Genomic DNA, 13,822 nt, shown 5'->3' on the forward strand with positions numbered 1-13,822 from the left:
TGTACTGTATTATCATAGCTCTGACACTGGAGTAATGTCTTAAAACATTCTGTTTGCCTAACAATCTTGAAATGTTTTCTCGAGAAAACTCAAAGTAAATTGAATGCATTGTTATTACCTTCAGTTAACAGCCATTTGGAAGCAGTGTACATTACACTTTGACAATTTGAACAATATGAATACAATGCTGATGTCATCATAAATATATTCAAATTATTCTTATTACTCTTTATGTTTTCTGTCGGGAAAAAAATCATATATATTTTTTCGAAGGCATGCAACAAACGACTTGATGTGAGACTTTAAATCTGCCCCGCCTTCTTGAGAAATTGTCTCATTTCCTTCAAAAATTTACACTTTAATTCCACATTTTTTACTTCAAGTGAATTACGTCTTTTGATGAATATTTTTTGTTCTTTCTCATTTCGGAGTGCCCCCCCCCCCCAAAAAAAATGATATAAGAAATGCTTGAACAATAAATCCAGATCCAATTAAAAGGAGGGAAGTATTTCAAAAAATCGTACCAGTTCGTCATGCGACACGACCTATCAATATTGTCCCAAAAGTTACACTAAACTGCACCTCATCTAATGATCGTAGGGATAAAAGAATCGAGAAAGAGGAACACGATGAAATTGATGTTCCATTTTGCCGGTTTTTCGAATATTTCATTTTTATCATCTCGTCGTGCCTTAAATGGAATGATGAGAAGAGCTTCCAATGAAGTAAAACATTTTTTTTTTGGGGGGGGGGGGCATTACGTTTCCACAACTGGGGTCGCTTCAGAAAGTTGTGCAAATGCTCTATTTCGTGTAACAAGAAATGCGTTCTTCTGATGGTAAAACCCAATCCCACCTCACGGCACATTATCTCTTTCCTAACAAACATCCGGTCTTAGAAACACTAGTGGTTCCAAGCAGAAGTCCATCTCGTGGTTGTTACAAACTCTCAGAATCACTGAAACTTTTTTTGGTGGACTCGTCATCTTCGCCATTCACCCCTTCAGGTTGTCTTATTCCAGGGTCATCTGATTACGGCCTCTTCACCAAAATCTTTAACCTCGCAGTAAACAATGTACAAGCTACAGGAGACTCAACATACAATCGCATCATCCAAGAACATAACTGTGTTGATCGCGTTGCTCGCAGTCTTTATGTTTTCGCCGCAGTAAGTACATTAATCATTTCCATCTTTATGTGTGTCACTAGCGTTTGTGAGCTTCGCTTGGTCCGAGTTGGCTTCCGGGGAGTCCGACATGTCTTGGATTTCAATGTCCGTGGTAGGAGTGACTTTGGCTGGGGCCTTGGCGTGACAGATGGCGTAGCCAATACTGCCACCGATGATAGCCACCCCCGCAACGGACCCGATGACGATTCCCGCTATTGCGCCTGGAGACAATCCCGGCTCTTCAGGCTCGTCAGTGCAGTCCTCGCATTCCCCCGACGTGGTTGACACACCCTCCGTTCGCATTGCTGTACTCGCTATTTCCGACGTCGTTGTGCCGAGTGTTTCAATCGTAACAACTGTTGGTAATGGGTCAGTTGTTTGTGCCTTTGCTGTCGGGATCATCGACAGAAAAGCCACAGTTGTTACCAACAACCACCTGCAAACCTGTGATTGGGATGCCATGCCTTTTGATATCCAAGCCCAGTCTGTATGAAACAAGAAGACCAACAAAATAATTATGATCAAAAAGATGCGGGCGTTTGGAATAAGATCGATCTTATTTTTCTAATGAGAAGGACAACATCTTTTTACAAACAATACTTCTCACTTTATAGGCTACTCAAGTCGTATTATAGTGTACTCATTTATTGTATCTTATTCCTATCACTTGTGAGGAACTACAGTGTATGGTATATACGTTTTGGTCTGACAAATTTATGACTGCACAAGAATCATCCTTTCAGTGAGATTTCAGCTGTTCAACAACATGGCACTCTCGACAACATTAAGATACTATTGTCTTTGTCTTTTCTGACACACTGGCGAATACTTTTCACGGTCAACATGTCATTATGTTCTGACCAGATATTTTGTTAACAATGTACCTCTTATATATCCATACACAATCAATAATGATTTATTTCCCCTTATAGATAAATAACAGTATAAGTTTGCTCATCTGACATAGATTTATATCATGAGAAAGGGACCGTTATAGAGTAGCCGTTTTCACTTAATGCATATTAATTTTGCAATTAAATGGAAGTTACATTTAAAAACGTGCATGATTAAAAGATGATGACAACAAATTTTTCTGTAATCGAATTTACCCATAGGCAATTCTTATAAAACTTTCATGTAATGTAACTTTGGAGTACAAAAGTACAGCAGATAAAGTTAGCATCTGATAAAATCTTGATTTCTATCCTGTCCTCCACTCACCAAGTGCTCATCCATTTTTTAATAAACTGTACATCCAGAACATGACTTGAACTGAGTCTTCGTGAATCTTTGTGTCTGCAAGACACAAAATATTCAGCCGATGCTGCAATGTATCTTTATGCAGAGCTCGAAAAGACGTCAGTAATCATGGTGTAATAAGGATTGAAAAACCTCCAAACAACGTTATAAACTTAATCGGCACGTTTGACCAGAATGAACTGGCTTATTTTCATTGTTCCAACTTGTTTTACACGTGCCTTTTTAATCACAAAGGTTATTCCTGGTAACCGTAAGGCCTGCCAGACATAGCAACAACTAGTCCACGCAAAATTGTTTTCCAAGTATTGGAATGACGTGAGTATGTATACAGATGGGGAAAACATTGCCATAAGGTTGTTCGAGGAAATATTCATATATTTATATTATACATATCGGATTGATCGTAACATCAGCCTACTATACATTTTCGCAGTAGGTGTTTTTGTTGTTGTTGTTGTTTAAGATAACAAATATTGTCCTCTTTATGCAGACATCAGCTATAATGTATTTTTCTTTCATTACTTCCAGCCTTAGTAGCCAACAGAGCATTGAGAAAGCAGACTTTTCAAAGTGCAGTAACAGACAAAATTTCATTTTCTCAACAGTAGGGAGTGAAAATGTTTCATTGAAGCTATCATAAATTGTAAATAGAGTACAAAGTTGGAGAAAGGGACATCGTTTCCCTTTAAAAAAAAGGAGCCGTTAGAGCACAGATAAGTTTATACGGCATCTCGGTAAATGAAATTTTTAAAAACGCATTTCTGCCTGAATACATGAGTAACAAATTCTATATTGTGTAGGTGTAATTGATTTCGTTATATACATTTACGAAAAACCCAAATATCAAGTTTCAGTGGACGGTCAATCATTTTAGGCGGAAGAATTATGCTACAATTCGGGCTAAGCAACATATTTTCACTTGCTTAACCGAGGCGATTTTCTTCATATCGCTCGTCTGCTGTGAAAGGGCTGTGTTTAAATAATTTGATGACAAACTGATACATCAACGAATCGTACAAACCCTTATAAAATTATCAAATTAGGAGAGAGAGAGAGAGAGAGAGAAAGATGGAGAAAGCGAGATAGAAAGACAGAGAGTGATATGGTGAATGAAAGGGACATAAGGCACGTGGAAGCCATCGTTTCTAATCCGAATTAAGACTCATTGACGAAAAAAGAAAGAAACTAAAAACATAATTATTCAGAAGCTTACCTCACTGCTTTGAACAAGTTTGATGTATTGATCCGGGTATAGTTAAGTTCCTTGAGTGGTTGATGAAATTGAGGATGTGGGATATTGATGTGATCACAGGTGAGGAAAGAAATGACCTAGGCGCGATGAGTGAAGAACTTTGGAAAATGCTGCGAGAGTCTACTCCCTGTGGTTTTATATCGTGTCTCTTGTATATTGCTCGGGTAGCCATGGTGAAGTGTGATGTAGCAGTTACCGAACTAAGGTATTGTTTGTTGAACGATGCTGGCCATTACTGGACCGACCTTTGTGCTTTAATGCCTAACTTGCGGTACAATGAATAGCCCATCCTCAGACCCTCCAACAGTTTTAATCAAGTAAATGAAAATGCAAAAACTACAGGAGATATTCAGAACACTGCTAAAGTCATCGCTTCATCCCCTCAATCCCACCCCACAAAAAATAATAATGGAAGAGAAAAGGAATATGATTGGTGGGACATCGAGTGTCGTGATTAATATCAAAGTGCATGCCCACTTATCAAAAATCATTATGCACAAGATATGACGTTCCGATAGAGCTATTGTCCTGAAAACATTATGAAAAAAAAATGCGAGTATGTCTACAGGAATTATTGTATAGAAAAACAGACAATGGGTTGATTAATGTTATATATATATATATATATATATATATATATATATATATAAAGTATACATGTATTATATGTATATATCGATATGAACAACTTTATGTGATATATGATGAATAGCATTTTAATCATTCTTAAAAAACACTGCATGGAGAGGAGCACTGAAAGGTTTTTTTTTCACGATAAGGAATAACACAAAAACAAAATCAGAGACATACAGCAACTTACAGAAAAAGTGAAATAAAAAAGCATATCTACTCGCGTATGAGAAAGGAAACAAGTCGCGAGAAAATCAAAGAAAAAGTACTCACACACATAAGAAAAAAAGAGTATTATTTTCAGCTATGAAGTCGTGATGAAGCAAAACATAAAATAGAATAATGATTGGGGCAAACGAAGATAATTATGACGGAAAATCATAGCGTTTGACGATCAGGATATCATCTTCAATAAAGGACATGCACGAGTACACTTTTCAGGGGCGGATCCAGGAATTCCGTAAAGAGGGGGCGTGTTTACAAAATTAAAGGGGGGGGGCGCACGCACCCCTCCCCCATTTTTTCCTTTTTATTTCTTTTGTTTCAACAAAAAATAAGGGGGGGGGGGCGTGCGCCGGTTGCGGTCCTCCCTGGATCCGCCCCTGCTTTTCGATGTATATTCCCCGATGTTAACATCACTCGATAGAGAATTTTCCTTCAGGAAGTGTTCAAATTAAAAAGTTTTATTTCAGTGCATTTGCAAGGAAAATAATCCCATAAGGCAAAATTGTCAACCCAATAAAACTAATAACAAATTTACTTTAAAAAACTGGCAAAAGGAAAAAAATGGATAGTAGAGAGTCGCGAAGTACTTTTTACATTTAATTTTTTGTGAGAGTTGAAATAGAAACCTGAAGAAGAAGGAGGAGGAGGAGGAGGAGGAAAGAAGAAAGAAAGAGAGGGAGGAGAGCAAGATCCTATACTGTACAGTAGTAGGATAATGTGCGTCCATAACAAGGTCGCATACATAATTCGTCTCATGCTTGGTATTGTTAACAACAGGCTTCATTCAACCTTCGGAAGTATGTCCCCCTCCCTCTTTTTTTTTCTTTTGCGCGTCACTGAACAAACTACCTGCAGCGTCACACATGGTTGACACACTGGTTAATACAGCTAAGGCTCAGTTGCGTTTTTCGGAAGTTAATGATTGATTAAGATAAAACGCTGGTGTTGAAGAATCACTCATTTCACACGGTCATTACCATGCATTCGCTGGGCAACGCTATGTGACACAGTCCAGACTCCGCGGTTTTCAACATTGGGTTGTCATGGCTACATACACGATCGTGTCAGACTTTGAACTATAACAATATAAGCCCTAGTTGTATGCCATGCCAGTTATGATCCCGGGTTATGACCACGCCGAGAAAATCGTTTTATGACCCAACTTTTGGTGACGTTTTGAAATGTCGATAGAGCGATGAGGTTGAAAGTAATTATTTGGAATCTTAAAGGCACTGAGAGGACGCGAGTGCACCCCTGCAGGTATATACAACACAGAGGTATATAGGACAAAGGCGGGGAATTGACGGTATTCCAACGTATAATTAAACATATCATAATCTCTTACATATTACACGTGTTGCACACAATCGTATGCTCATTTTATATTTCTGTTATCACATATGCTCGTTTAGCCTGTTAATGTATGCATACATATATACACGCACGTGCACACACACACACATATGTTTATATAAATATTATATATATATATATATATATATATATATACATATATATATATATAAATATATATATATATATATATATATATATATATAATGTGTATATATATATATATATACACACATGTATATATAAATGTATGTGTGTGTATGTGTAGGTGTAAATAAAGAGAGTGGGGGGGGGGGAGGAGGAGATGTGATATACAGTATGTGTAAGTCCATGTCCCTTTGCCTGTGAATTACAAGAATTACTCAAAATGTAAAACTGGATATATACATCAGTACCAAGTTTGGCCAATTGGCTGAGAAGCATTAGGTTTGATTTCATAATGAAGTTGATGCAAATCACCATCATCAACATCAACATCAGCATCATATCGCCGTTATTACCATCACACCACATAGCACCAGACATGCTACCAAGAAAAACTACATTGTACATGTATAAGCACTCTAACTGGGATGATGAGGGGAAATGTTTGTCCTAGTTTTATGCAGAAAAACATAGTGGCTAGCAATATAAAATTAGGAAGATTGTATCTACAGTTATTTGACTTCGCTATGACCAGTTATGTTTCAATGATGAAAAACAAGAAAATGGGAATGGGTCTGTATCTATCTATGTACCTGCGTGCCTTCCAACTTAATGCAGTCTTGTTAATACAGTATGTTACTCAAGAGCATGATATTGATAAACGATGTTCAGGTCTGTAGCAGACTTTCAAGAAAGATAAGTTAGTATTTTATCAGAAACATTCCTTCAACCTGGCACAACCCAGGGTTGCAGGAAGAGATTCAGTATACACTGTAATTGTCAAAGTGCCATATAGTATATCGCTTCTGAGTAAAGACAACACTTTTTGAGGGAGGACAGTGTAGTGAGGAATATACACTAGGCAATTACAGTGGACTCCCATTATAACGAAATCCTGGGGACCGGCAGTTTTCATTTGTTACATCGAAATTTCCTTATATCCGAACAAATAAACAATGAAAAACACAGAGCCGATAATTTTGCGGCCTGGATTTTTATTTCATTGTAACCAGAATTTCGTTATAACCACGTTTGTTATAAAGGGAGTGCACTACTGTAGTGTGAAGCCGACTGTTCTTAGCGCCAAAAAGAAAGACTGCATGACAACCATCAATATTACTCTCATGGTCATTGAACTCGTGGTAATAAAAAATAATGCAAGCACAGAACAACAAATCCGTTCTATCAGATCAAGAGGGGCATTTTTTATGCATTGTCATCTTGATTCATTATCATTCTCTTTTGCAGAGAGTGTACATAGTGGAGTGGCGACTCTGTAACTTATGCAAATACGTTTAGGTTCAAAGTGTTATCAATGGGATATCTAAAATTCCTTAATGCTTTCAAGTCGTGCTCGCTACCGCTTTAGTTGCAAGAGAAAGTTTGGAGACGAAGAACAAATTCTCTTTTTATTGAATTAAACGCTACATTTCACAGTAAAATTTTAAATGAAATGTTTGAATCTATTTGGAACAGTTTAGGAAATGATTCAATGTGACAAACATGTATTTCTAGTTTCTTCGTAAATGCACAAATCAAAATGAAATGAAAACTAGGTCCTCTTAAAGACCCAATATTTTTCCATGATGCGCACATTTTGCGCATGCTAGTTTTCTATCTTTTAACCTGATATATTTTGATCTTTCAAGTAAAGTACTCCATTACATCGATTTCAAGTGTGTTTTATGAATTTTTGCTGTCAAAAAAGTGTTTTTTTTTCTTACAGTGCATTTTGATTAGCCCCTCCAATTCAAAGCATACACGTTCATTAGGTGCGGTCAGACTGGCAAAAGATTGAGAAGTTTAAGATCGCAATCTTTAAGATCTCAAAGTTTTGCCCGTGTGACAACATTCCCTGGAAACTTCCTGCGAAACTTCTCGATCTGTTTGCGGGTGGTGTCTCCGAAGCGCGAGGCCATTGTTGTGTACAGATGTGCATTGTTACGTCAATCACTAACCATCGGACGGCACACTCTTTCTTGCGAGCGTACCAATGGCCAAAACTTCGCGATCTTTTGCCAGTCTGACCACGCCTAATGTTGCCATCACATTGAAAGAGAGAGTGAACTGCAGCACGGAGAGGTCTTTCCTGATGTGAGAGAATAAGTCCTAATTATGATGCTCTCCTTTGTCAAAGCACATGAGATAACACCTGTAGTTGAACGCATGACTTCTCGTTGGTGCTGAGCATGACTTCAAAGGAGAGCAGTGGTTGTCTCCCCTTCTCTAACACTTCCCTGTACAAACAGGGAAAATGTCTGTTTTTTTTTATTTTGACACGAACATGTGGTATCTCACACAGGCAAATGGCCCCAAGAAGCCTTGGCAGCAATACAGTTGAAGACTGGATGATGTTACAGATTTCATCATTATAAAAAAAAAAAAAAAAAAATCTAGCACAAGTGCAAGTGCGGTACACCAGTTCAATGAATACCGTCTGGGCATTAGCATTGATACTCTATTCTTATTTCCTATTATTGTCGAAGCCAGTGTATCTCAAAATAGCTATATTTTCACAAGTGATTTAAGTAATCTACATTCAATGCAAATGCTGTCAGAAAATAATAAAGCAAACTTGAATAATATATTGCTTACTCATCAATTATCTAGCGATCCACGTCCTACAAGCTTAGGTTTTTAGTGGATCGCTATTTTCCATAATTGAAGTTATTTTCTGAAAGCTCGCGAAGTATACATGTATACGCATTGTTCCTTCTGATTATTGTACATATGTTGATGTATTTAATTTATTTCGTATATTACATGAACCTTTTGTACAAGTTTAGACAATATCATTTTATGATATATGTATACTTTGTATTACGTTTTGATTTTCGTTGATTGGAAATAAACTATGATTGAAACGAAATGAAACGAAAAAATAAAGCGACAATCAAAATTCTTAATTTCTTCAAATTTCACTGGCTATGGTCATTACACACACATGGATGCTTTACCTGCTAACATGGAATTTTAAGAAAAGGTTTATACAGCTGTACCTCTTTTCCACACCTAAAATATCATAAGCAGTCAATGGCCTGTACGTGTACATTATGCACAAATAACTGGATAGCAATAGACTGTTTCTGTGATGTATACAAATACAATTCATGGATGTTTCTTTTCTTACAGCCTAGTAACGGAGCATTTCATTCACATGTTCCCTCCCATTGAGTACCTTGGGCAGGAATTCACTTGGTTGTTGCTAGGTAGGGCAAGCCTCAGAGTTGTCAAGGGCAACTTTTCTGAACAAAACACACGTAGAACCGTGAATACACTAATGAAACGGTCTATTGAAATCAGAGGCAGTTACATGTAATTGAAATCACTGATACTTCAACCACTCCCATGTATGGAAATCCCTCTGTACAGTGCCATGTTTGCATATATTTACTTCTTTTCTTCTTTTTTTTTGTTGGGGGGGGGGGGGACATATGTATAAGATATACACAATTTCCATATCCTGCTCTGATTGTCTTTGGCTTACATGTCACTTGGGTGACGCCACATACACCATGGGAAGAACTTGTACACAAGTCATAGATCAAGCCAGCAAGCAAGTACACTCTATCGGCAAAATATCCAGTACCTGGTTGATGAGTAAAACTTGGTTTCATGAACATTATCACAACCAAACAAGCCCACAGATAAATTATGGAATATGACTTATCAAATTTGACTGGACTCTCTTAATATCTACTAGGCTTGCCGTCTGTTTAAAATAAGAAAAAGATGCACTTAACTAATATCTTCTTTGTACCCACACGACATCTCATATTTATTCTATGTGATGAATTTGCAGTTAAACATTATGTTATCAAAATTGATGCCTTGAGAAGAAGAAAAGCACTCTGAGAGCGCAGACCTCCGCCAAGCATGCACATCATTTTCACCATTTTTTTGTACATTTTTTTTCTTTTCATCAATCGCATTTCATTCTTATTTTGTTTGTTATAGTTGTTTTGTACACTTTTCAGAGTTATTTACAATTATTATTCATTGATGTTATAATGTGCTATATGTTTTTCATTGGACTTCGATACCCAGAGTTTGGGTTGTGAGCAGTGGCGTATCTAGGGAAAACGGCGCCCGGGGCAAGCGCGAAAATTGCGCCCCTAATTTCTGAAAAAGACTAGTGTCCAACCCCAACCCGATCCCGGTAGGGACTTTAAGCAAAGTCCACATGATATGCTTTTCAAGCCCTTATTAAAAGGGGTCTTTTGAGGGTGATTTAAATGTAATGAATTTTGATAAATTTTGGCGAGCGAGCGCAGCGAGCGAGCCGAAATTTTTTGTATTTCAGCTGACAAAACATGGAATTCTTGTCATTTTTTGCCTATCAAATCTTACAATAACTAATCAAGATAGTGACGGCCTTACGATTTATCTATACCAAGAAACTGAGTGCTTTAAAAAATATTCTAAATTAGGGGGGCATTTCATGAAGCATTTCAGCCAATCAGAAGCAAGGATTTCAGTAGCTTTTAACAGTTTGTCAGACGAGATATCTGACAAATTGCTTCATGAAATGCCCCCATGTACGCGCGAGTGAGCCGAAATTTGTATATTTCCGCGTCATCATCACGTTTTGTTCTTATCTCCTTTTTGTTTTGATAAATTTTGGCGAGCGAGCGCAGCGAGCGAGCGAGCCGAAAATTTTTGTATTAATTCAGCTTACAAAACATGGAACTCTTGTCATTTTTTGCCTATCAAATCTTACAATTCTAATCAAGATATAGTGACGGCCTTATAGATAACGATTTTTACCAACAAACTGAGGACTTGAAGAAATACTCTAAATTAGTACGTGCGATTGAGCCGAAATTTGTATATTTCCACGTCATCATCACGTTTTGTTCTTATCTTGTTTGATTTTTTGGCGCCCCCCCACCCCGTATTTTCGAAACCGTTGGCGCCTTGTTTTGATCCAATTGGCGATCGCTTCAGAACGAAAGAAATTGCAGCCGCTGCTCCGTGAAACATTTTGCCTGCTAAACATAAAATGACATGTGTGAACACAATAGACATTGTCATTTTGTCCGCGCCATCATCACATTTTGTTCTCACCTTCTTCTTCTATGTAAAATTTGGAGAGCGAGCGCAGCAAGCGAGCCGAATATTGTTGTATTTCAGCTTACATAACATGGAATTCTTGTGTGAACACAATAAACATAGTCATTTTGTCCGAGTCATCATTATGTTTTGTTTTTATCTTTTTTTTGATTTGGTTTTCTGCCCCCCAACCATTCTTCCTCCCCCCCCCCCTTCGGTGAGTTGTTTCTTCTTCTTCTTCTTCTTCTTCTTTTTTCTTTTTTTTTTCCTTTTTTCTTTTTTTTTCTTCTTTTTTTGCGCCCCCAAGGAGTGGCGCCCGGGGCACGTGCCCCCCTTGCCCCCCCCTAGATACGCCACTGCTGTCATGTCCGCCATGTATAATTGGAAGTGTTACAGCGATTACATCGCTGTGGATATGTAAAACCATAAATTTGAATACACACACTACTTACATTATACACATACACATTGTACACACACACACACACACACACACACACACACACACATGCCCACAGACACACCTCTCAAGCGCCTCAACACATGTTCGAGATGCAGTAAGAGGCTGTTAACTCGTAGTAAAAATGGAAATTTTATGTATTTTAAATCATTTTGCTCTATATATGCAAGGAAGCGTTTTTGTGGTTGTATTTGTAGTACAGTAATAGACAGTTTTGTTATGTTTTGAGTATGAATGTTTTTTGATTACGAGTAAATCACGCAAATTAAAATACGTTTGAATACACACGTAGTAAATGCACGCACACATAACCGTATGCACATTATACATACACAAGTTTAAGACACATCTCTATTGCACCTCAGCAGGTGTTCGAAATGCACCAAGACTACAGAGGCATTTTACTCGTAGCATAGTATCGGAATTATATGTATATTTTTATGCATTTTATCTGCATGTATAAAGAATTTTATGATTATATGATTATATTTGCAGTACAAGTATCAGACAGTTTATTTTGTTATATGTGAAATTTATATGTAGCCATCATGTCTTTTATGTACAATTGTGAGCAATTCAGCAATTTCATTGCTGCGAGTCACGATTTCAATAAACCATAAATAATGATAATAATAATAATAATAATAATAACAATAGTAATACAAAAGTTATTATCAATTTTTACCTAAGAATACAAATTGCCTCAGTGTATCTATGGGAAAACCTTGAGAACAGAGTAAACCGAATACTTTCATCTAATACAAGAACTAACTGTCATTGTAGTTCCATAAAATGTAATTCGCCATCTATCGGAAGAAACCTTCGGGTCTGCGTCAAATCTTTCAAACATAGCAGATGTCATTGAACCCGCGTCTTATTCATTGCTTAATTTGTTCACGAGATCAGAGGAAATCGAATTCCATTTCATCATGGATGTTGAATTCGCTCGTGGTAAGAAGAAGGATCAACAACCAAGGAACTAATATGAAATAACGACGCAACTTATCAAATCCTGTCTCATATACACGTATATCATATTATGTACTGTGTAAACAGCTGCATGAGGGTAATGAATGTAGGTTATCATAGCTCTGATACTGGAGTAATGTCTTAAACATTCTGTTTGCTTAACATTCTTGAAATGTTTTCTCGAGAAAACTCAAAGTAAATTGAATGCATTGTTATTACTTTCAGTTAACGGCCATTTGGAAGCAGTGCACGTTACACTTTGATAATTTGAACAATGTTTACAATGCTGATGTCATCATATATGTTCAAATTATTCATCACAACCTTCAATGTAGACGTACTCTTTATGTTTTCTGTAGGGAAAAATCATACATTTTTCGAAGGTATGCAACAACGACTTGATGTGAGACTTTAAATCTGCCCCTCCTTGAGAATTTGTCTAATTTCCTTCAAACATTTACACTTTATTTCCACGTTTTTCCTCAAATGAATTACGTCTTTTGATGGACAATTTTTCTTTCTTATTTCGGAGTGCAAACTAATGATATAAGAAATGTTTGAATAAATCAATATCAGAATAAAAAAAGGGAAGTACTTTGCAAAATCGTACCAGTTCAACATGTAAAACCACTTCTCAATATTGTCCCAAAAGTTACAGTAAACTGTACCTTATTTAATGATCGTATGAATAAAAGAATCGAGAAAGAGAAACACGATGAAATTGATGTTCTATTTCACCGATTTTTCGAATATTTCATTTTTATCATCTCATCGTGCCTTAAATGGAAAGATGAGAAGAGCTTCTAATGAAGTTAAACATTTCTTCTTTTCTTTTGGAAATTACGTCTACAAAACTGGGGTTGCTTCAGAAGGTTGTGCAAATGCTCTATTTCGTGTAACGAGGAATGCGTTCTTCTGATGGTAAAACCAATCCCACCTCAAGGCACATTATCTCTTTCCTAACAAACATCCGGTCTAAGAAACCACTGATGGTTCCAAGCATAAATCTATCTCATGGTAGTTACAGTATCACTGAAGCTTGTCTTGGTGGACTCGTCATCTTCGTCCTTCGATCACCCCGTCATCAGGTCGTCTTATTCCAGGATCATCTGATTACGGCCACTTCACCAAGATCTTCAACTTCACAGTAAACAATGTACAAGCTACAGGAGACTCAACATACAATCGCATCATCCAAGAATATAAATGTGTTGTTCGCGTTGCTCGCAGTCTTTATGTTTTCGCCAGTAAGTACATTAATCATCTCCGCCTTTATGTGTGTCACTAGCGTTTGCAAGCTTCGCTCGGTC

This window comes from Diadema antillarum, unplaced genomic scaffold (genome assembly GCF_040938485.1).
Source record: "Diadema antillarum isolate AM-2024a unplaced genomic scaffold, OU_Dant_1.0 seq00000460_RagTag, whole genome shotgun sequence".
Lineage (NCBI taxonomy): Eukaryota > Metazoa > Echinodermata > Echinoidea > Diadematoida > Diadematidae > Diadema > Diadema antillarum.